A 24,056-nucleotide genomic window follows, 5' to 3' on the forward strand; every position below is an offset into this window, starting at 1 on the left:
ACTGTTAAACCACTCTGGCCCCTGGAGTTCTGTCATGCTGGTAGTCAGTTGGCAATCCTGCTATCACAGAACTCACATTAACACAATTATACTTTATCTTTTTGTTTTAAAACATGCAACCAAGTGCAAACATACTCCTTGGATTTATCTGAAAGTTAAGTGATGTGGATTTCAATTCATTCTCAAAATTAAAACTGGATCCTAAGTATCACATACAGCTTTGCTGGGATCTGTTGGATAAATAATTAAAAGCAAAACTCAGGTATACGTAACATCAACCCTACCTTTTCCAAGCCTCTGCCCAACCCCAATTACATATTAACCCAATATAAACAGCTTACATCCCAGTGAGTCAAATGTCAGATGGCATCAGATGACAAACACTACCGTAGGATGTCTACACATTTTAGGTTATGAGTTACTAAAATGAGAATAAAGATATGGAATAGAGTAGCACAAATTCTACTTAATCAAATTAACTTCCAAGAACTCTAGCACGATTGTTTTGTGGACCGTGCTTTTAGTTAGCATGGCATAATTAAGAGCACAATCCATCTAAAGTGAATATGCTTTCAGAGCTGCAGTCCTATGCACACTTATTTGGAAGAAAGCTCTACAGCTGTCAGTAAGACTTACCTCTGAGCAAGCATGCATAAGATAGGGCTAAAAATCTCATTAAGTCAATGTGAGCATTAACCATTTTTACAAATATTTCTCACTAAAGTAAATGAGACTTAAAATAGTTCAGCTTTGGCTGGATCCTGTGCAGTAAGCTACTGTAGAGGTGACTTTAACAACAGCTTAAAGTGCTGGCATTAGCAAGTGAAAACGTTCATCTCCATGCTAAGAAAATCTTCACATCTTCATTTGTGCTGTTAAAGGAACAGGGATGGAACAGGGACTGTTGGGATGTTAGCTGATTTCATGCAGTTCAGTTGTCACCTATATTTTCTACTTTTATTATAATTTATTGTTCTGTTCTTGGAAGCTGGCTTGTGGTGCCATTGTCCTAAAATACAAGGTATACATCGTTACAAATAAATAAATAAATAAATAATGGGTGATCCTTACAACCACAAATAAATAAAATGAATGGATGTCAGAAGAGGGTAGGGGATTCAGTAGCCAAGAGCTATGTTACATTAATAATAATAATTATTAAGGCTTTCCAGAATTGCTACTGCTGTCCCAATTCCCTCTGACACTGTCCTCCACTGTTTTCTGCCTTCAACTAACTTCCACCACCAGGTCTAGGATTTGTGAATGAATTTGAGCATTCAAAACAACCAAATAAGGCAGAAAAACAGTTCTACAGTGCTTTAGCTCTTTGGAAGCCAAGCTCACTACAGCAGGGATGGGGAACCTGTGACCATCCAGATGTTGTTCAACTCCCACCAGTCCCCAACCAGCATGGCCAGTGGTCAGATGTGAACCATAGTCCAACAACTTCTGGAGGACCACAAAGGTTCACCCCTCCAACACTGCAGCACCTTAAGCATAGCTCACTATATCTGACTATGGGTAGAGTTCCTTCTTGTTATGCCTACCCTAATGCCCACAATGTTGGACCCACCTCCTAGCCTCTCCACCCATCATCGGGGTTGATGGCATCACCATGGGAGAAGAAACAGGGCTTGCTTCTCCAGAGCCTATCCTGGTTTATACTCTGTAGGATGGATAAGCACGATACTGGGATAAATGCCTAATACACTGGTCTGTTCAATTTTTTTATATTAGTAATCAGTGATCCTATACACTTGCCAAGCATATAGATGCTCTGGAGATAAAGCAATAGGAGGTCTGAAATGCAGTATGGGGAGCAAGGCTGGCAACTTGTTTGAAAATATTCTTGCATCTTGGCCTGAGTACATTTCACCTGAAAAAAATTAATTTTGGGTCTACAGCAAAGCACCTGAGCCAAAAATGGTATCTCCTTTGCAAATGGAAACAGGTTATGTGTTTTTTTTAAAATAAACCTTAAGGGTCACCTTCAAGTAAGCGCTTCCATGCATACCCAGAGGCACTTCATCATTTATTAATTATTATTAGAATGTATTACCCACTCTTCACCCAGAGGTCCCAGGGCAGGTTACAACAATTTAAAAAGCACATAATTAAAACAGTTAAAAACCACCTAAACAACATCACAGAAAATAAGGTGGGTCCTAAAAATATACATCTCAGGTGTTGAAGGCCAGCGTAAAGAGGTGCATCTTCAGCATTCGCCAAAAGTTGTACAGTGAAGTTGTCAGACGCACCTCGGTGCGGAGGGAGTTCCACAGCTTAGGGGCTGCCACAGAGAAGGCCCTTTCCTGGGCCACCCCCCCCGAGCTTCTGAGAGTGGTGGAACTACCAAAAGGGACCCCTCTGTTGATCTCAACACCAGAGAGGGTCTGTAGGGAAGGAGGCACTCTTTCAGATTTTTGGGACCTAAGTTGTTTAGGGCTTTAAACACTAATGTGAGCACCTTGAACTGGGTCTGGAAACAGTTGCAGGTTGGAAACATCCAATGCAGCTCTTTTAAAATAGGGGTTATAAGAGTTCTAAAAGGAACTCCCACCAGTAGTCTGGTTGCTGCATTTTGGACCAGTAGCCAAGTCTTCTCTGTCCAAAAGGGGCCAAAGCCTGAGCTGGAAAAAGGCACTCCTAGCCACTGAGGCTACCTGAACCTCCACTGACAGTGTTGGATTAAGGAGTACCCGCAAGCTGCGAACCTGCTCCTTCATGGAAAGAGAAATCCCATCCATATCAGACCATCTTCCTACCTCCTGGACATGAGAACTCTGGGTACACAACACCTCTGTCTTTTCAGGATTCAGCCTCAATTTATTGGCCCACATCCAGTCCATCACTTCCTCCAAGCACCAATTCAACACCTGAACCGCCTCTCCCAATTCAGATGGAATAGAGAGGCAGAGCTGGGTGTCATCTGCATACTGATGGCACCTCTCTACAAATCTCCTGATGACAGACCTCAGTGGCTTCATGTAGATGTCAAATAGCATGGGGGACATGATGGAAGCCTGCAGAACACCACATGATAATTTCCATGGTGCCTAACAGTAGCCTCCCATAACTACTGTTGTGAGTTTGGGGGTTGGAATGGATGATTCCTGTGTGTCCCCTTCCAGCCTCTGATTTGGAACCCTGTGCCTTGGGGTGAGGGGCTGGCTCTGCTGGACAGATGAGTTTCTTTTGTTAAGCTTATAGAGTGGCCAGGTTGTTAATGGGTTTATCAGGTGCCCAGCAACTGGTGAATGGGCCAGGAAGATCTTTTTGTCATTGAAAGTCTTCAGGAGAGCCTCCCCCCCCTCCTGGCAGCTAGGAGAGGTTCAGGTTTTTAGTGTGTGTAGAGTGTGTCTAGAGTAGCCTTTCCCAACTAGTGGGCCACCAGATGTTGTTGGACCGCAAGTCCCATCTTTCCTGACCATTGGCAATGCTGGCTGAGGCTGATGGGAGTTGTGGTCCAACAACATCTGGTGGCCCACTAGTTGGGAAAGGCTGGTCTAGAGAATGGCTGGGGACTGGAGGCAGGCGGAGCGGCTGTCTCTCTGCACCATGGCTTTAGGATGCCTCCTGTAACACTGATGGGAAAGCTGGATATTGGACTGCTGATGCCTTGAACCCCTCCATCCTAAGCTCAGGTTGGAATGTGTGTAAATAAACAAACCATATTTCATAAAGGCACCACAGTCTCCACTGACCTTCTTCCCAAGGAAACCAAGCCCAGGACAAGTGCAGGGACCCCTGAAATCTCACTGCTTGGATATTGGGGAGGCGTGCAACACTACTTTTTGGAAGTGGCTCTGGAGGTATGAGCAAAATCACTGGCACACAGTGCCCCCGACCCCCACCTCCTTGAAACATTTCAGAAGGATACTGTAGTCAACAGTATCAAAAGCTGCTGAGAGATCAAGGAGAATGAGCAGAATCGCATTCCCCCTATCCCTCTCCTGACAGATGTCATCAACCAGGGCGACTAAGGCAGTTTCAGTGCCATAGCCAGGCCTGAAGCCAGACTGGAATGGATCCAAATAATCAGTTTCTTCCAATCATGCTTGGACCGCCACCACCTTCTCAATCACCTTGCCCCAAAAGGGGATATTTGCCACTGGGCGATAGTTTAACACTTCTGGGAGGTCTTCTTCAGGAGGGGATGCACCACTGCATCCTTCAAGGCAGATGGTACCTCCCTGTCTTCCAGCAAAGCATTAATTACTCCCTGAACCCACCCACCCAGTCAGTCCCCTAAGACTAGTTCTTACCCATGTTTGGTCAGGTTTGCACCACCTGCACTCCAGCTGCAGATCCTCCTGTTTCATCGCATGCAGATCACTGGAATACTAAGGTGACCTATGTGCTTCACAGCAATGGTGGGGGCATTTAGGAGCTCTCATGTTGATGGCTCTATGCATCTCACCATTTCACAGTGAGACAAATCCTCAGCAGGAGCACCAGCCATGCCAGCAAGAAAATCCCCCAGAGCATTCAGGAATCCATCAGAGGGCAGACCGTCTGAATGGGTCCCCCACCCTTGCAGGGTGCAGTAGGAACATTCAATCCAAACTTTACCAGGAATGGTCCATCCATGATAACAGACTCACAAGTGAGTCCCCCAATCAACAGAGTAGTACCAATCCACTCTGTGGCAAAGCCAGGTCCAGGGTATGTATTGGGCCACTGTTGTATTGGGAGAGCCCTGTGGCTGCCATAGAGGCCATGAAGTCCCATGCTGGCCCATTTGAGGCAGCCTCCGCATGGATATGGAAGTCCCCCAAAAGCACTGAGATTACCTCCGCCTGCTTGGTTAGGGAGGTTGTAGGGCAACAGAGTGGATGGTACATGAACAACGACCCTGTTCTGTCTCTCTGGCCCAACACCACAAATAGTCCCTCAAACCCAGACACAGTGCGGATTGGTCTTCTGGTGAGGGAGATAAAAAATTTATGGATGATTGCAACTCCCCTTTCCTGTCCCTCTGACTTGGAATGGTACTGCACCAAGTACCCAGGAGGACACAGCTGGGTTGGCACTGGGCCACCAAGCTCACCCGCCCAGGTCTCAGTTATACATGCCAAGTCTGCCCCCCATCCATAATCAAATCGTGGATGATAGATGTTTTGTTTTGGGCAGACCTGGCATTTTTCAATACCACCACAAGGCCATGGGATTGGCTGACCAGCGTCCCCAAATTCTGAAACACAGCAGGCGAAGCAGAAGGGGCAAGGGCTTTGATGTAACTAACCCTCCTCCCCCTCTATACTTTCACGCACCATCATATCTTCCCCTACCTATCATCACAGGGATGACAGTCCCACTCCCCAAAGTCCTCTGTTAACAGGAGGTTGAAGTACAGGTGGCTCTTCACATTGTGAGCACAGCAAAAACATTAACTTTTATTTTCTGAGTTTTGCCACTTCTGTTATTTATTTTTTACATTTATATCCTGCCCTTCCTCCCAGAAGGAGTCCAGGGCAGCAAACAAAAACACTACAGCACTCTAAAACACCTTTAAAACAAATGACTTTAAAACCTATTACAACAAAACAAGTTTAAAAACATATTAAAAAGCAATTCCTACACAGATGCAGTCTGGGATAAGGTCTCAACTTAAAAAGCTTGTTTAAAGAGGAAAGAGATAACAGAAATGCTATGTTATTCTTATTTGTTTTACTGTTACTGAATTTAAAGTTGTTATATTTCTTGTTGTAACCTACCCTTAGCATTCTCTTATAGGGCAGCCTATAAACACTGTTACAAAAAAAAAAAAAGCAACATTCTGGCAATATAAAATGAAATTCAGGCAGAAATACCAAGTCTGTCAAAAAGCAAAGGCAGCCATACTGGCCCCCAAGGGGGGTAAAAATCCACATTAAGACACTACTTTTATTTGCTGTCATAAAATGCTGTGCAACCTTTCAAATGTTGCAGAACTCTTCATCAAGCTATATGGTAAACAAAGCCGAAGAAATTAGGGGGTGGGGAGAGAGAGCATAAAAATATTTGGCTGTTGGTGAAGCCATCCCTTTTAAAATTTCAGGTGTCATTTCCAACCAAGCTTGGGGCGAGCATCCAGACACTGATGCTGTACAGCACTGAGCATTTAATTTCCCCTTTCTGAGCTCGTGACCTGATGAACTTTTGGTGGCTGAAACGTGACAGAGTTTCTCCATTCTCGGAGTGGCCCCCAATGGCTACATAGCCAAAACCGACTTTTTAAAATCAACCCACAAACAAAAACCTGACTCAAAACACCCGCTTTCCCCAACAAATTACTCGATAGTGAACCAGAGACAAAAAAACCTGTAAGAGCCCTAATGGGGAGCTAACAGATTCCAGCAGAGGAGGCTGACAACGGCGCCTTTAGAAACTCGCACCTTCTGCGCTGCAGCGCGCCGAGCTCATTTCCTCCGGTTCCAGAGGACGCCTTCCTACCTCCCCGCGGCTCCCGCCACGCGGGGCGGGGCGACCCGACTTGGCCGTTGCTTTTCTTCCCCTTCCCCGCTCCCATTCATTTGTTCAGCCCCGAGCTCGGTAAGGCAGTCCCGTTTCGCCACTTGTCGGAGCCGCTTGAGACTGGAACCACCAGGAACCGACGGCGTCCTCGGCCCCAGGTAAAGACTTCGCTCTGCAACAAAGGCAGAGGCACCTGACCTCCAGAGCCGGGGGCGCTTTCCTCGCGCGCTTCAGCCTGAGGAGGCTAAAAGGAAGACGCCGACGCTGCCCCCATGTCCAGTTTCCCTTTCGTCGCCTTCTTTTGCGCGTGGGCTAAAGGAAACACCGCGTGGGTCGGCCTCTCGGTCGGCCGTAGACTTTATGCCCCTTGACTCCATTGTGCCTGGGCTACCCCAGCCAACCATCAACCTTTTCCTTTTGGCGCGTAAAGGGGCGAACAGGTTGAACCGGGGTGGGGGGAGCTAAAAAGCCCATAAAACGCCTTAGCCTTATTGGGGTAGTTCCAGCCCCGCATTTATTTCCCCCCGCTAAATTGTTGCCTTTTGCTCTTTGTTACATGTATACATGCTGATGAGCCTGGCCTTAAGTAGTTTTCTTAAGTTTGTTGCAGTCGGGAGGAAGGGCAGGAAACTATATGAGTGTTCTGCCACCTGCTCGCTTAAGAGAGCCCTCTCTCTTCTTAAACTTAAAGCTGCTTTAGTTATTCATTTCCTTGGGTGCTTTTCTCCACCGTGGGTGCTCCTGACGGAAAAGTTGTTTCTAAGCTGAGGTTCCAAATGAGGGCTGGTGCTGGAGCATAATGGGACGTCGGGACGGTGGTGTAGTTCCTTCTTGAAGTTCCATGCTTCCAGCCTGTGGACAAAGGGCTGTCCCCGTTCGTGTCCCAGGGGGTTGAGGGAATTTGAAGTTGTTAAACGCCATCCCTTCAAAGTAAGGAATAGCTCCATTGTGCTGCAGATCTTTGCAGTACATACATCTCACCATTACTGCTCTGAAAAGTGTGGATTCTTGGCATCTGCACCCTAGCCACCAGCTCTGTTTGACTAATCTGTTTGCAAGATCCTTGCTTTCGGCATGAGAATGGGAGAACTCATTGGAATCATGTTGATGTGCTGTTTCTCTGTTGTAAATTGTGCCTGTAGGGCCACATCAAAGACAGCCCTGGGGTGCAAGAGGTTCTCTGGAAAGACTGTTGCATTCCCCCCTCCCCCTCCCATTTAAACCTGCTTCTTTCTGGTTCAGTGGGGTAGGGGTAAAAGCTGGTTTGGAGACCTGACTAGTTCATTGGTACAAATTCAATACCAAGAGTGTAGCTTGAAGCTGTTGTGGACGGGCCTTCAAAACAGTTTACATTGTCAGCCAAGGAAGGCATGGATGATTGAATAACTTCTGACACCATGATGACATCACAGTAGTGTCCATAGCAGCCACAGGTGTTAGGTTGGTTGCCATATGTTCCAAAGAAACAGGAAAGTGTCTTACAGAGTAATCCTAACCCCAGCCAAGGAGCAACAGCAGTGATGGATCAACTGTTGTTGTTGTGTCTTCAAGTTGATTACGACTTACGGCGACCCTATGAATCAGCGACCTCCAATAGCATCTGTTGTGAATCACCCTGTTCAGATCTTGTAAGTTCAGGTCTGTGGCTTTCTTTATAGAATCAATCCATCTCTTGTTTGGTCTTCCTCTTTTTCTACTCCCTTCTGTTTCCCCCAGCATTATTGTCTTTTCTAGTGAATCGTGTCTTCTCATGATGTGTCCAGAGTATGATAACCTCAGTTCCATCATTTTAGCTTGTAATGATAGTTCTGGTTTAATTTGTTGTAACAACCAATTATTTCTCTTTTTCGCAGTCCATGGTATTTGCAAAGCTCTCTTCCAACACCACATTTAAATGAGTTGATTTTTCTCTTATCTGCTTTTCTCACTGTCCAACTTTCACAACTGTACATAGAGGTCGGGAATACCATGGTGTGAATGATTCTGACTTCAGTGTTCAGTGATATATCTTTGCATTTGAGGACCTTTTCTAGTTCTCTCATAGCTGCGGTTGCCACTCCTAGCCTTCTTCTAATTTCTTGTCTCCATTTTGGTTAATGACTGTGCCGAGGTATTGACAATGAGGACATTGAACTTGTCAAGGATTATCAACTTTAAAGTTACATAAATATTCTGTTGTCATTACTTTAGTTTTCTGGATCTTCAGCTGTGTTCGTGCTTTTGTGCTTTCCTCTTTAACTTTCAACAGCATTCATTTCAAATCATTACTGGTTTCTGCTGGTAATATGGTATTGTCAGCATATCTTAAATTATTTATTTATTTATTTATTTTGTTACATTTATATATCGCCCCATAGCGGAAGCTCTCTGGCCGGTTTACAGCGATTAAAAACATTAAAACCAAATATACAAATTTTAAAACACAAAAAACAATTAAAAAACAATTAATTTTTTTAAAAAAACAATTAAAAACGCATGCTCATTATTGATATTTCTCCCTCCAGTTTTCACACCTCCTTCATCTTGGTCCAATCCTACTTTCTGTATGATATGTTCTGCATATAGATTAAACAAATAGGGTGATAAAATACACCCCTGTCTCACACCCTTTCCAATGGGGAACCAATGGGTTTCTCCATATTCTGTCCTTACAGTAGCCTCTTGTGCAGAGTATAGGTTGCGCATCAGGACAATCAGATGCTGTGACAGCCCCATTTCTTTTAAAGCATTCCATAGTTTTTCATGATTACACAATAAAAGACGTTGCTGTAATCTATAAAGCACAGGGTGATTGTCTTCTGAAATTCCTTAGTCTGTTCCATTATCCAACATATGTTTGTGATATGATCTCTGTTACCTCTTCCCTTTCTAAATCCAGCTTGGACGTCTAGCATTTCTCGCTCCATATGTGGTAAGAGCCTTTGTTGTAGAATCTTGAGCATTACTTTACTTGCATGGGATATTAAGGCAATAGTTCAATAATTACTGCAATTCCCTGGGATCCCCTTTCTTTGGAATTGGGGTGTATATTGAACGCTTCCAGTCTGAGGGCCATTGTTTAGTTTTCCATATTTCTTGATAATTTTTTGTCAAAATTTGGACAGATTCAGTCTCAGCAACTTGTAGCAACTCTATTGGTATGCCATCTGTTCTTGGTGATTTGTTTCTTCCAAGTATTTTAAGAGCAGCTTTCACCTCACATTCTAAAATGTCTGGTTCGTCATCAAACGGTTCCTCCATGAATGAATCTGTCATCCTGGCATCTCTTTTATACAGTTCTTCAGTGTATTGCTTCCATCTTCCTTTTATGTCATCTCGGTCAGTCAGTGTGTTCCTCTGTTGATTATTCAACATCCCTACTATTGGTTTAAAATTTCCTTTAATTTGTCTAATCTTTTGGAAAAGGGCTCTTGTTCTGCCTTTTTTTTGGTCCTATTTCTCTACAATAACTATTGTAATAGTTCTCTTTGTCCCTACATACTAGTTGCTGTAGTATTGCATTTAGGGTTCTGACCATGTTTGTATTTCCTTTTGCTTTTGCTTCTTTTTTTAACCATTTTAAGAGTTTCGTCAGTCATCCATTAAGGTCTTTCTTTCTTTTTAACTAGAGGTATTGTCTTTTTGCATTCTTCCCTGATAATTTCTCTGACTTCAATCCATAGTTCTTCTGGTTCTCTTTCAACTAAGTTTAAAGCCTCAAATTTGTTCCTTATTTGATATTTATATTCTTCTGCGATGTTATTTAAATTGTGTTTTGGCATTATGATTGCTTCGTTGTTTTTCTTTAGCTTTATACTGATTTTCGATATTACCTGTTCATGATCTGTACCACAGTCTGCTCCTGGTCTTGTTTTTACAGAAACTATGGAACTTCTCCATCTTCTGCTACCAATTATATCATCAATTTGATTCCTATATTGAGCATTTGGTGATGTCCACATGTACGGTCATCTGTTTGCTTTCTTGAAAAATGTGTTTGCAAGAAACAAATTATTGGCTTCACAGAATTCAATATGTCTCTCTCCAGCTTCATTTCTGTCTCCTAAGCCCCATTTCCCCACAATTTCTAGTTCTTCTCTGTTATCTGATTTTGCATTCCAGTCCCCCATGATTATCAGCACATCTTGTTTTGGTGTGTGATCAATTTCTTCCTGTACTTCTGTGTAAAATCTCTCCAATTCCTGTTCTTCTGCGTTTGCTGTTGGAGCTTAGACTTGGATGATGGTTATGCATGGGTACAGGATGGGAAATACCCGGCTGAGCAGTAGTGCGTGTGAGAAGGACCTTGGAATTGTAGTGGATCGCAAGTTGAACATGACCCAGCAGTGTGATGCTGTGGCAAAAAAGGCAAACACGGTTTTGGGCTGCATAAACAGAGCTATAGCTTCCAGGTCGAGGGAAGTAATAGTCCCACTATATTCTGCATTAGTCAGGCCTCATCTGGAATACTGCGTTCAGTTCTGGGCGCCTCATTTTAAGAAAGATATAGACAAGTTGGAGCGGGTTCAGAAGAGGGCGACGAGGATGATAGCCGGTACGGAGAACAAGTCTTATGAGGAAAGGTTGAAGGAACTTGGCATGTTCAGTCTGGTGCAGAGAAGGCTGAGGGGTGACATGATTGCACTCTTTAAGTACCTGAAGGGCTGTCACATAGAGGAGGGTACAGATTTGTTCTCTGCTGCCCCAGAGGGTAGGACTAGGTCTAATGGTTTTAAGTTGCAGGAGCGTAGATTCAGATTGGACATTAGAAGGAACTTCTTGACAGTAAGGGCAGTTCAGCAATGGAACCAACTGCCTAGGGAGGAGGTGGGATCCCCTTCACTGGATGTCTTCAAGCAGAGGCTGTACAGCTATCTGCGGGAGATGCTCTAGCTGTGGATTTCCTGCTGTGAGCAGGGGGTTGGACTCGATGGCCTACAAGGCCCCTTCCAACTCTATGATTCTATGTTAATAGGTTTCCCATTTAATCTCATTGATATTACTCACTCAGACCTTGCGCTACAGCTCCTAATTGGTTTTGCTACATCCCTTCTCACTATTAAAGCTACCCTGTTTCTTCTTAATTTCTTATTTCCTGCATAAAATATTTTGCAGTTGCCTGACTGAAAATGTTCCATTCCGATTCATTTTAATTCACTCAGGGCAAGTATTGAATCATAGAATAGTAGAGCTGGAAGGGGCCTATAAGGCCATCAAGTCCAACCCCCTGCACAATGCAGGAATCCAAATCAAAGCATTCCCAACAGATGGCTGTCCAGCTGCCTCTTGAATGCCTCCAGTGTCTGAGAGCCCACTACCTCTCTAGGTAATTGATTCCATTGTTGTATGGCTGTAACAGTTAGGACGTTTTTCCTGATGTCCAGTCGAAATCTGGCTTCCTGCAACTTGAGCTCATTATTCCATGTCCTGCACTCTGGGATGACCAAGAAGAGATCCCGGCCCTTCTCTGTGTGGCAACCTTTCATGTACTTGAAGAGTGCTATCATATCTCCCCTCAGTCTTCTCTTCTCCAGCCTAAACATGCCCAGTTCTTTCAGTCTCTCCTCATAGGGTTTTGTTTCCAGTCCCCTGATCATCCTTGTTGCCCTTCTCTGAACCTGTTCCAGTTTGTCTGCATCCTTCTTGAAGTGCGGAGACCAGAACTGGATGCAGTAATTCAAGATGAGGCCTAACCAGTGCTGAATAGAGGGGAACTAATACTTCACACGATTTGGAAACTATACTTCTGTTAATGCAGCCTAATATAGCATTTGCCTTTTTTGCAGCCACATCACACTGTTGGCTCATATTCAGCTTGTGATCAACGACAATTCCACAATCCTTCTCACATGTCATGTGGCTGAGCCAAGTATCCCCTATCTTATAACTGTGTATTTGGTTTCTTTTTCCTAAGTGTAGAACTTTGCATTTATCCCTGTTGAATTTCATTCTGTTTTCAGCCCAATGCTCCGGCCTATCAAGGTCCCTTTGAATTTTGTTTCTGTCTTCCCTGCACAGTATTAGCTATGCCTCCCAATTTTGTATCATCTGTAAATTTGATAAGCATGTTCTGTACCTCCTCATCCAAGTCATTAATAAAAATGTTAAAGAGCATGGGGCCCAGGACCGAGCCCTGTCTTCCACCCAGTTTGAGAAGGAACCATTGATAAGCACTCTTTGAGTCCGATTCTGGAGCCAACTGTGGATCCACCTGATAGTTGTTCCATCCAGCCCACATTTAGCTAGCTTGCTAATCAAGATATCATGGGGCACTTTGTCAAAAGCTTTGCTGAAGTCAAGGTATATTATGTCCACAGCATTCCCACAGTCTACAAAGGAGGTTACCTGATCAAAAAATGAGATAAGATTAGTTTGGCAGGATTTGTTCTTCATAAATCCATGTTGGCTCCCAGTAATCACTGCATTGTTTTCAAGGTGCTTACAGATTGACTGTTTTATAATCTGCTCCAGAGTTTTTCCAGGGATTGATGTTAGGCTGAGTGTTCTGTAGTTCCCCGGTTCTTCCTTTCCCCCTTTTTTGAAGATAGGGACAATATTAGCTCTCCTCCATTCATCCGGCACTTCACCAGTCCTCCATGATTTCGCAAAGATAATAGACAGCGTTTCTGAGAGTTCTTCAGCCAGTTCCTTCAATACTCTAGGATGCAGTTTATCGGGTCCTGCCGATTTGAACTCATTCAAAGTGATTAGGTATTCCTTGACCATTTGTCAATCAATCTCAAGCTCCAATCCTGACCCTTCTACTTCATGTTTCCTGGGAGGATCACAGATCCTTTTTTGGAGAAGACTGAGGAATTGAGGACTTCTGACTTTTCTTTGTCATCTGTTATCATTTTGCCATCCTTATTGAGTAGCTGTGCCACCGTTTCTTTTCTCTGTCTTTTACTATGGACATACCTGAAGAAAGCTTTTTTGTTGCTTTTAGCATCCCTCGCTAACCTCAGCTCATTCTCAGCTTTAGCCTTCCTGACACCATCCCTGCAATTCCGTGATACCTGCCTGTACTCTTCCTTTGTGGCCTGGCCTTCTTTCCACTTCCTGTATGTGTCCTTTTTTGTTTCCAGGTCCTGTCTAAGCTTTTTGTGAAGACACATTGGCGGCTTCTGTTGTTCCCCCCCTTTTTCCTTGTTGGAATTGCTTGCCATTGCACTTTTAGAATTTCCTTTTTTAGAAACTCCCACCCATCTTGGACTCCTTTTCTCTTTAGGGTGGCTTCCCATGGAACCATACTTAAAGTTGTTCTGAGTTTATTAAAATCAGCTTTCCTGAAGTCCAGGGTGTGCGTGTGGCTACTCTCAGCTTTTGCTTCTCTTAAAATCAAGAATTCAAGTATGGTGTGGTCACTTTCCCCCAGAGTTCCCGTTAACTGCCACTTCATCCACCAAATCATCTCTATTGGTTAGAGTCAAGTCCAGGATGGCTGATCCTCTGGTTGCTTCCTCCACTTTCTGTAGGAGAAAGTTATCTCCAACACAAGTCAGAAATTTCTTGGAGGGGCCATGTTTGGCAGAATTTGTCTCCCAACAGATATTGGGATAATTGAAATCCCCCATTACTACTACATCATGACTCCTCAAAACATTGGCAATTTGCTTTTCAAAAGTTACATTCTCATCTTCTCCTTGGTTGGGTGGTGGGTAATAGACTCCAAGCACCACATTCCTTTTATTACTTGCCCCATCAATTTTAACCCACATACTCTTGGTGGAGCTACCAAGCTCATCTTCCTGTATTTCTGTGCAGGGATATATATTTTTAACATATAGCATGACTCCACTTCCCTTTTTATTCGTTCTTTTTGAACAAGTTATATCCTTCAATTGCTGTACAAGTTATATCCTTCAATTGATGCATTTCATTTCTTGCTTGACAGTTTCTAACTTTCCCTGGTTCATTCTTCTCACATTCTATGTTCCAAGTGTGTACGTCATACAACTCCGGACTCTCCTTCCTCATCTGTGCACATCAGCCTCTGGGCTTCCTTTCAGCTTTGACCCGTTTGTGTTATTAGTCACAGCGCTACTTGTCCATTGCTCTTCCTCAGTAGCTTGCTGAGTGCCATCTCACCTGGGGGTCTCATCTTCCAGCACTATCTTATGTTGCATTTTAGATACTCTGTTCATAGGGTTTTTGTGGTAAGAGTTATTCAGAGGTGGTTTACTATTGCCTTCTTCTGAGTTTGGATGCATCTTAGTCTGCTGTCTCAACTTTGACCATTCCTCCTTGGGTGACCCTGTTAGGAGTTTTGCCTCTTGGTCTAGATTCCTGACAGCGTTGCTGTTAGCTTTTTCGACACTCTCAAACCCCCTCACCACATTAAGGTGTGCATCCTGGAGGAGGAATGGATCAACCGCCATGTCTGAAATTCTCATGCTGGTACCAGAGCAGTCAGGGTGGAAGGTGTGGGGTAGTTTTGTTTTGTTGCAGGCAGCACAGATCTGGAAGTTAGGATTGCACTGTAACCTTAAGTTTTTAGCCATATGAGTTTATTTTGATATATAGTGCTGCATTTTAACTTATAAGATGAACTTATTGTTTATGGCTGTATTCTGTTCTTCATTTCTAGCTTGATTTAGGAGATCTGAGATAGGAAAGACTTTTTACCATATTTTGTGTATCTATATAGTACTCACGTCCTTTTATTTCAAATACATTGATGCTTGCTAAAAATGCTATAGATGTGGAATGGAACTCTACTGGTACTGGCTGTATTAGAATATCTTTGCTTTAGGAGATGATTTATTTATTTATTTATTAATTAAACTTATATACCGCCCGACTAGCAATAGCTCTCTGGGCGGTGTACAACAAAAAATACAATAAAATTACACAATCTCATAAAACAGAGTATATAAAAACTGTACAAACTAAAATCAGATTACAACCATTTAAAATTAAATTAACTTAAATTAAAATGCCTCAGAGATGAGGAAGGTTTTAACTTGGCGCCGAAAAGATGATAGTGTCGGCGCCAAGCGCACCTCCTCGGGGAGACTATTCTATAATTCGGGGGCCACCACTGAGAAGGCCCTAGATCTTGTCACCACCCTCCGGGCCTCCCTATGGGTTGGGACCCGGAGGAGGACCTTCGTAGTAGACCCTAGTGAACGGGCGGGTTCATATCGGGAGAGGCGTTCCGACAGATATCGTGGTCCTGCGCCGTATAAGGCTTTATAGGTTAATACCAACACTTTGAATTTTGCCCAGAAGCGTATGGGAAGCCAGTGCAAGTGAGCCAGAACAGGTGTTATATGCTCAGACCGCTTGGTTCTTGTTAGCAGTCTGGCCGCCGCGTTTTGCACTAGCTGTAGCTTCCAAACCGTCTTCAAAGGTAGCCCTATGTAAAGCGCGTTGCAGTAGTCCAGACGCGAGGTTACCAGAGCATGTACCACTGATGTGAGGTCTTCCTTACTCAGATAGGGACGTAGTTGGGCTACCAACCGAAGTTGGTAGAACGCATTCCGGGCCACCGAGGCTACATGAGCCTCGAGTGAGAGGGAGGAGTCTAAAACGACTCCCAGACTACGAACCTGCTCCTTTTGGGGGAGTGTAACCCTGTCCAGGACAGGGTATATATCCACCATCTGATCAGAGAAACCATCCACCAACAGCATCTCAGTCTTATCAGGATTGAGTCTCAGTTTGTTAGTTCTCATCCAGTCCATTGCTGCGGCCAGGCGCCGGTTCAGCACATCGACTGCCTCACCTGAAGAAGATGAAAAGGAGAAGTAGAGCTGCGTGTCATCAGCGTACTGATGACAATGCACTCCAAAACTCCTGATGACCGCACCCAGCGGCTTCATATAGATGTTAAAAAGCATGGGAGACAAAACTGAACCCTGCGGGCCCCCGCATTGGAGAACCCACGGTGTTGAGCAATGTTCCCCAAGCACTATCTTCTGGAGACGACCCACTAAGTAGGAGTGGAACCACTGCCAAGCAGTGCCTCCAACTCCCAACTCCACGAGCCTCTCCAGAAGGATACCATGGTCGATGGTATCAAAAGCCGCTGAGAGATCAAGGAGAATCAGCAGAATTACACTCCCTCTGTCTCTCTCCCGACCTAGGTCATCAAACAGGGCGACCAAGGCCGTCTCAGTGCCAAAACCAGGCCTGAAACCTGATTGAAATGGATCTAGATAATCGGTTTCATCCAATAGCGCCTGGAGCTGGTCAGCAACCACTCGTTCCAAGATCTTGCCCAGGAATGGAACATTCGCCACTGGTCTGTAGCTGCTGAAATCCTCCGGGTCTAAGGAAGGTTTTTTCAGGAGTGGTCTCACTGCCGCCTCTTTCAGACAGCCAGGGACCACTCCCTCTCGTAAAGAGGCATTAATCACTTCCTTGGCCCGGCCAACTGTTCCATCCCTGCTAGCTTTTATTAGCCAAGAGGGGCAAGGATCCAGTACCGAAGTGGTTGCACGAACCTGTCCAAGCACCTTGTCCACATCCTCGAACTGAACCAATTGAAACTCATCCACCAAAACATGACGAGACTGTGCTCCGGACACCTCATTTGGATTAACTGCTATTAAGTGGGAGTCTAGGTCCCAGTGAATGCAGAAGATCTTATGCTGGAAGTGCTCAGCAAACTCATTACAGCGGGCCACCAATGTATCTACCATGTCCTGTAGGCCTGGATGGAGTAGGTCTCGAACCACTCTAAAAAGCTCCGCTGGGTGGGAGAGAGATGACTGAATAGTGGCAGTGAAATGTTGTTTTTTTGCCACCCTTACCGCTCCCACATACAGCTTGGTAGAAGCACGAACCAGCTCATAATTGCATTTGTCGGGAGTTCGTCTTCATCTCCGCTCAAGCCGCCTCCTATCTTGTTTCATCGCTCTCAGCTCTGGAGTATACCAAGGAGCTGTATGAGCTCTACAGAGGAGAGGGCGCGCAGGAGCGATCGTGTCCACTGCCCAGGTCATCTCTGCATTCCACAGATTAGCCAGGGCTTTGACAGGAGCGCCAGTCCTATCAGCCGGAAAATCCCACAGAGCCCTTTGAAAACCTTCAGGATTCATTAGTCTCCGGGGGTGGACCAATTTAATAGGTCCCCCACCCTTGCAGAGGGGAAAGGCCACTGAAAGTCTAAACTTCAGCAAGCAGTGATCTGTCCATGACAACGGGAGAGATGTAAAACTCACCACATCCAGATTACTATCCCCATGTCCAGTAGCAAAGATAAGGTCAAGAGTATGCCCCGATGTATGTGTTGGGCCACTAACATGTTGAGACAGCCCCATGGTTGTCATGGCGGCCATGAAGTCCTGAGCTGCCCCAGACAAAGTAGCCTCGGCATGAATGTTGACATCCCCCAGTACTAAAAGTCTGGGGGATCTCAACAATATTTCCGAGACCACTTCCGTCAGCTCAGTTAGGGAAGCCATTGGGCAGCAAGGTGGGCAGTACACCAAAAGGATTCCCAGTCTGTCCCTCTGGCCCAGCACAAGGTGCAAACACTCCAGACCAGTAACTGCATGGGCATGGTGCTTGGTGAGTGAGATGGAACTCTTATAGACCACAGCAACCCCACCTCCCCGACCCTCAGATCTACCATGATGCTGTACCAAATACCCCGGTGGGCAGATCTGGGAGAGACTAACTCCTCCCTGTTCGCCCACCCAGGTCTCGGTTATGCATGCCAGATCGGCTGCCTCGTCCACAATCAGATCATGGACCAGGGAGGTTTTATTATGTACCGATCTGGCATTAAGGAGCAGCAACTGGAGATCTGAGAGTTGGCTGAGAGGACAACCAACAACCCTGCGGGTATGAGAAGGACCGGAACAAGGCACAGCCACTACATGTCTGGGCCGCGTTCCCCTTACCTGGCATGTCCTTCTCACAACACCATACCTCCCTCTGCCCTTCACTATGGCAATTGGGGCCCCCTCAAGTCTCCCCACTTGATGGAAAGACCTCTTCCCCAGGCACATAGTAAATTATAAATACAAAAAACTCATATACATAAAAATACACACTCACTCACAACATCCACTCATAAAAACATCCACTCATCCAATTCAGGCCTGCACAACAAACACAGTCCCGCACTCTGTGCACACCAACGCCAGCTCTCGAACCGTTCTTCTTCCCGGGAAGAGCGCCGCCTTCAGAAGGTCCAGATGACAACGACGACGAAGAGGCGAGGGCCACCAAGGCAAGCGCAAACCGCAGAGGCAGAGATGGAACCACACCAGCAGCAAGAGAACGCCAGCCACGGCAACGATGGAGCACAAGCCACGATAGAAATGAGGCGCAGCAACCACAGCAGCGATGAAGGGCACAGCCACGCCCACGGTGGAAAACACAAGCCGCGGCAACGACAGCGGCAAAAAGCCACCACCCAGCAACGCACGGCCACGGCCCCCACGAGCAGCAAGGCGACCGAAGCCACACAAGGCAGAAGACGGAGCCCAGCGACAAAGACAGCGACGACAGTGGGAAGCGATGAAGGCACAGCGCGAGCAACGACAGCGGGAAGCGCCACGACGGCGGCAACACAAGCCGCAACAGAGAGCACAACGACGGAGGCGCCGGGGACAGCGCGATGGCAGACAGCCGCAGGCAGAACCCACAGGCCGCGGCAAAAACCAGCGACGGCAGCAGCAGGGAGCACCGCGCGGCGCGACCCGACACCAGCTGGGAAGGTAGGAGGCCTTGCTCATCCCCGGCTTCGATTTTACCTCTCCTACTTCGAGACCCAGCCGTCCTCGGCATCCACAATGTAATCACTGTTTTCAGGGCCAGGGGGAAGTGGGTGGCACCAAAAGCATTCACCCGTTCACTTACTCCCCCACACACTCCCACATAAGCGTAGATGGTATTAAAAAGATGTTAAAAGATGTTAAAAAAGGCAAAACGGCAGGAGCTGCAAACATAGGCTCCTCCACCTAAGCCGCCATCTTCCAAGCTTTTGTTTGTAATGATCACTGGATCAATAAACATATTCAAAATCTGATGCACCACCTCAGGGAAGTTTCTCGGATACAGCCACGCTTCAGAGATGTTTCCAGTGAAGAATGATGAACATATAAGGTACAAGATAATAGCTAAGGAAATTTTAATATAGGATTTGTCTTTGTTAATTCAATTATTGGAATGACAAATATAATATGAATCTGTCAAGCAACTTCTTGATGGTAAGAGCAGTTCAACAATGGAACTCCAATCATTAAGAGGTGAGGTGGGCTTTCCATGCAGAGGCTGGACAGCCTTTTGTAAGGAATGCTTTAGCTCTGCATTTCCTGCATTGAGCCCCAGTGGGTTGGACTAGATGATCTACAAGATCCCTTTCAATTTATGAGTCTATGTGCTTCCTTTTATATATTCCCTTAAACATAATGAAATCTGAATAGTAGGTATCATTTGCTTTCATTATGCATTATTTTATGCCTATTTCTGAGGTTTGTGAGACTGCTAGAACCTAACATTTTTCTGTTGCAGCATATTTATGTGGATATATTTTTAAAAGCAACACTGAAACATTCTTAACAGCATAGCTGAAACAAGCTAGGTAATATATGTAGATATGGAGTAGGGTGTATTTTTTTTTTTGATTGGTTGAAAATTATTCTCGATAGACAGAGACCTGTGTCTCAATGCAGTCCTGGCTTTCACATGACCCTGCTCCCCAGAGAAAGGAGGGGGCTTGTCTTCCCAAACATTCACCTGTGATCCCAGGAAAACTCATGCAGTTCTGAAAAGCTTTCCTACTTAACAATTATTATTGATCAGGGAGAACATGTGGTTGGTATCAAATAGTTCTTTCTTTATGTGTTGGTACTGGTAGTGCTGTTGAAAAGAGAATGTTTACAGAAAGAATTGCCAGGCATCAGAGGTGTGGTCATCTATGGACTCTGGGGGTCTTTAAGACTCCTTACTTTTTTGGGAGGAGGTTTCCAGCAGGGTCCGTAAGTCTCCAGTATCCTACACAGTCAGCATGAAAAGGCAGTGTGTTAGCCACTGAGAGGTGTCTTCTAACTTGCTTCCTTGTCCTTTCCTGCAGAGTGGACCCAATCAGAGTGAAAGGAAGTAAGTCAGCCAATGAGAATGTTGAACAAATACAGCTAGAAAAGGTTAAAATTCCTGTTTTGTTTTGGATGAAATCTGGGAAATATTTATTCTTAACTCTCGTTAAATTAATTTATTAAATATATTAGGGGTTAGAGGAGGTACTATTGTTTCCTTAAACTGGCATTCTGTGCAGATTAGAAGTACAACTGCTGATCTGAATTCCAGAAATAGTATTGCCTCTTTTCTACAAATAGATTATCCGTCTGATAAAATGTTAAAATTTGCTGATTTAACCTTGAATCACTTTAAAGCAAACTTTAAATCTAATGAAAGAATTGACTGCTGTGTTTGTCCTAAATTACTCTGAGATAAATAACTGTTATAGTGAGAGAGTTAACACAAGAAATAATGGTAAGATGTAAAACAAGAGGAGGGTAAGCAGTTTCCTGAAGATGGTTCATGTTGCTTTTTCATATAATTGTTGGTTACCAAGGTTACCATTAACTGAAAGGAAGTAATGGTTAAGCCCATTCACATATTACAAATTTTAAAAATCCCAAAATCCAAGTACCTTCCCAATGGAAATTGATACATTTCAGATGTACATAATAAGACAGAATGTAAACACAATATATTATGTCTTGTGAAAAAGTCAAGAAATTGGTATTTAATTGTTCTACCAACACTTGTATCGGATCTGCTCTCTACTTGTTGCAAATTGTGATCTGGATTGTGTAAGCCAATATGGTACCCTCCACATGTTACCAGACTACAGCTCTTATCATCCCTGACCATTGGTGATGTTGACTGGGGCTGATGGGAGCTGTGCAATCCAGATGTTATTGGGCTACCATGATGGCTACCTTTGTGCCAGTACAACCTGCATTCTATTTCTGAGCTTCAGGGAGGAGTACCTGTCCTGGCTTCCAACCAGAGAAGCTGACTCAGGACATGAAGACTGTGTTTTGCAGAGTTTTATTCCAGAGGTTAGCACAGGACTGTAGATGAAAACAGACTAGGCGTGAATCAGGTGCACTACGCTGTGGAAGCAACAGAAGGTTGTCACAACAAAGCTCTCACCCCAAGACACTCCAAATGAAAAAGCGGGGGAAGGCATTCTACTTGCGTGAGCTAAATCTAGCCCTTTCCAGTCTTTGAAGCAAGGCAGGGGCTTCTCCTGAGAAAAGAGGATAATTTCTCAAGTTGTAACCATCTTTTCTTCCACCTGTGTGACCTTGGGGAAACTGTCAGCTTTGATTCTGTGAAATCTCCCCTCCTTATCTCTCTGGAATTACCCAGCAGATTAATTTAAAGCATGGCTTCTGCACACATGAGTCTGGGCTAAGCGCCAGCGATGACAGTAGACTACATTCCTCACTTTCCACCACAAGTGAGGGAGAGCTGCTAAAGCTTTCCTCAGGAGAAATGCTAGCAGGACTGCTGTGCACAGGGCTGAGAGGAGTCTCAGGAAGCATTTCCTCCTTGGGCTCACTAGACCCTTCTCCAACCTCTGCAACCCCCACCCCATTCTCCCAATCTTGCCAAATATTCTGCATGGAGCCCATGACAGCGTCTGCCATTTTATAGCTAAAAGAGTAGCACCCACACACAAGGGGGAGGGACTGGCAGACTTGGGAACGCTGAGGTTTGCAAAAACACTTCAGAAAAACTGCTGTGGTGGGACCCCGAAACAGAATCACAAGAACCTAATGGCATGACAGGTTGAGAGCCTGAGAGGAAGAATTGTCCACCTGGTGAGAGGAGGAAAGGAATGGAATGGAGTGAACGGAACAGGAGGGCAGAGCTGCAAGTGTAGAAAGAATGAGTCTGAATTGGTTACTTTCAGGTTCACACAAGAAGCTTGAAATGTCACTCGGGTGAGAAGGGAGAGTTGCCCATAGAAACCAATGGAGGAATCCAAGAAGTTAACATAGCTGGGATTTGGCACCCCTGTGTCCACTCCATTACCCACCCCCACCCCAAAGAAGTGTTTCTGCTCTTTCTAACTCAGCATGTACAATGACAACAGTTTTATTTTACATCCCTAAGGATTCTGGGAATTCTGATTGCTTTAAAGTGTTCAGAATTTCCTGAAAGTAATATTTTTCTCACAGAGCTACAAATTCTAGGATTATTTTGGAGTGGAAATGATTAGACATATTTAAGTTGGTAATGTTGGCATATCCTGATTAATCAAGAGCCCAAGTCAAATGGGCCAGCTCATGGAAATATACCTGCCTCTGTCTATGCATTAAAAAAATTTCTCGGCATACTACTCTGCCAAAGGATTCTGAAAAAAGTGAGGATGTAGGGTGCAGTGTATGGAAATAATATGATGTGAGTAATCCTGTACTCTTTACACTGGGAACACAGATTTGTTGGTGGAATGTCCGGCAAATCCTTTGCCTGATCAGGCCTGAATAGACACACACACACAGAAAAATGACAGAATATCCCTGGTATAACTCTTAATATCTGCTGCAAGCCACCAATCAAGGCTGTTGCCAGCAAGGCTGTTGCTACCATAATACGTGGACACAGGCAGCCAGTAATTTTGCAAAAATCCTACCACACACCCGTGCATCACACACTGCAAACACCACACAGCAGCTCCCTAACCACTCAGACACAGCAGCAGACAGCAATCACACACTTTATGGGGCATGTTCCCTTTTTTTGCAGTTGTAGATGCCAGTAGTACCCGTCTGAGAGAATCATGGTCTGAGAGAATGCCTTATGTTTGATATGCTGGGGGGGACCCTGTTGAATTCAGGATGCGTCCCACACTAGGAAAGGGGGAGGGCCCCCCACCTCCAGGTGCACCTGAATGCTTTGGCCCCTGCAGGAGGACCACTGCATGAAGCAGCCAGACCTTTTAGTCCACTCTCTCCCCTGTCTTGCCTGATAGGCTGGCTTTACTAGACATTATCCTAGCAGGACTCGTTTCCTCTCCGCAACCCTGCCTGAGTACCTCATGCACCTTGGCAGCATCATGTATCACACTTGTGCTTCTGAGCGGGCTGCCCTCCCCATAGTGCAGGGAACAACAAACAATAGGTGGCAACTAGAAGACATAGACCCTGAACCCACATCCATAGTAGATGTTTGCAAGGACGTAGAGGGAGTGGTGCCCCTTGGGGGTTCTACCATTCCTCGTGCCTCAGTCTCCTCACTGCAGTGAGTGTACTTCTTCCCCCTTGGGGATTGTATCAAATGTTTCTTGTAGTGATAGCTTCCTCTGGGTTTGGCCAAAAGTGAGCTTACTTGTGTGTGTGGATGAGTGTTAGAACGTTGAGACAGGGCACAGTATCCACATATTTCAAAGGAGGTGGAAGGACGTGGGAGTCAGTTGCAGCAGTTATACATTATAGCATGTGCCCCCCCTTCCCTCACTTACCAGTAGTGGGGATGGCAAGTCTTGGAACCCCCCAGTTCTTGGAGTGGAGCGGAGGTTGCTGTTGGGTATTTGGTCCTGAAGCAGGGTTGCCTGTTAGAGTCCTAGGAAGCGAAGTGCTAATAATAATAATAATAATAATAATAATAATAATAATAATAATAATAATAATAAATTTAATTTTTGT

General features: G+C 45.0%; 1 protein-coding gene across 1 annotated transcript in view; it reads left to right on the plus strand.

Annotated features, from left to right (window-relative positions):
* The first annotated feature begins 6,331 nt into the window (after window positions 1-6,331).
* Window positions 6,332-24,056, plus strand: part of PLEKHG4B (pleckstrin homology and RhoGEF domain containing G4B) — a 240,910-nt gene continuing 223,185 nt past the window's right edge. The window contains exon 1 of the mRNA XM_061588485.1: window positions 6,332-6,614. The gene's annotated coding sequence lies outside the window, so the exon portion shown is untranslated. The remainder of the gene's footprint in view (window positions 6,615-24,056) is intronic.

This window comes from Rhineura floridana, chromosome 11 (assembly GCF_030035675.1).
Source record: "Rhineura floridana isolate rRhiFlo1 chromosome 11, rRhiFlo1.hap2, whole genome shotgun sequence".
NCBI classification, from domain to species: domain Eukaryota; kingdom Metazoa; phylum Chordata; class Lepidosauria; order Squamata; family Rhineuridae; genus Rhineura; species Rhineura floridana.